The following is a 1,580-nucleotide window of genomic DNA, read 5'->3' as shown; positions in this document are numbered from 1 at the left end:
GGGGGGACACGCTATGGACTAGAGGCAGGACACTCAGCTCTCATTCACGCAGTCCTAAGTTCAATCATGGGTCAAGCTGAATTATAATTTTTTTTTCTCTTCTCTTCCATACAGATCAAAGGCATACTAGTTCTCTCAGTGAGGCAAAAACTTACTTCACATCCCATACAAAACCGGTGAATTACTTTTTATATATCTCACACTTTAGTATGTCAGAAGGCATACAACAAAATGACAAAGTTCTCACACACATAATTCACCATTTACTTAGTTACAAGTTTCATTTCCTACTGCTGATCCCAGACATTTATATATTTGCATTCAATCCTGTATGGGCTCCAGTTTTGTCTGAACTGATTTCATGAATGACTTCAGCAGCCTGAAAAAAGTTTCATCAGCACCTTCCGTGGCCCTTCCTATTAAACTAGATTTTCCTGACAGTATATTGCACTGTGAGAGGGGACTGAAAATACACTGAGAACATGGCTTCAAATTCCATTCAGGAAATGAATGTTTATCTACTTATTTTTTTGTTTTCCTGTCACAGACAGGCCACATGTGGGAAGTACAGCTAACATAAGGAGTCCAGAAGTTTCTGCACATGGTTTTTAAGAACCCTTATAATCAAGTGACCAGGGCTCAAATGTGGAAGCAGCAGCAGTAGAGAACAGGAGAATCTCCATGGCGAACTGAATAAGCATCAAACAGTGTTTATCTACACAGGCAGAAGAGCATATGCACTGATAAAACGCTTCACTGACTAAGTATAGCAACAGTATGATGGCCAGGTTCAATTCTTGACAGGGGCAAGAGATTTCTCTCTGCTCCACGGCAGCCAGGCCACCTCCGAGGTTCATCCAGCCTCCTATCGAGTGGTTATCAGGAGCTCCTTCCCTGGGGGGTATAAGCGGCTGAACTATGAAGCTGATCAGTCCCCTTCACTTAGTGCTGTGGTAAAGAATAGTGGAGCTATACTTCCACCCAACAATATGTCTTCATGGTATAGTGCCTAATTAAGCACGGGGACAATATAACCCTTTACATCCTTCATGAGCGCTGTTCTACAGAAAACAAGGGAAGGAACTGTGTATAAGGTTAACAGAGGCCACAGTTCTCAGAAGGTATCAGTCACGTCAACTTCTCACTTTATTACACTTCTCATCACAAACATGAACCATCAGTTCTTAAATCTCTGGTTGCAAACAGCACGCACGCCTGCCATATTTATGTTTGGCTTTCATCACAAACATGAACCATCAGTTCTTAAATCTCTGGTTGCAAACAGCACGCACGCCTGCCATATTTATGTTTGGCTTTCATCACAAACATGAACCATCAGTTCTTAAATCTCTGGTTGCAAACAGCACGCACGCCTGCCATATTTATGTTTGGCTTTCATCACAAACATGAACCATCAGTTCTTAAATCTCTGGTTGCAAACAGCACGCACGCCTGCCATATTTATGTTTGGCTTTTCCAAATACATGAACTAGAACTACAAAACTTGCATTCAGGAAGAGATGGTTTGGTAGGATGCATTTCAGATTCTATGTTGGGTCACTGAAATATTTCCTAAAGCA

The sequence above is a fragment of the Cryptotermes secundus genome, unplaced genomic scaffold (genome assembly GCF_002891405.2).
Source record: "Cryptotermes secundus unplaced genomic scaffold, Csec_1.0 scaffold3482, whole genome shotgun sequence".
In the NCBI taxonomy this organism is placed as follows: domain Eukaryota; kingdom Metazoa; phylum Arthropoda; class Insecta; order Blattodea; family Kalotermitidae; genus Cryptotermes; species Cryptotermes secundus.
The sequence above is the reverse complement of the archived record's forward strand: the minus strand, read 5'-3'. Positions refer to the sequence as shown.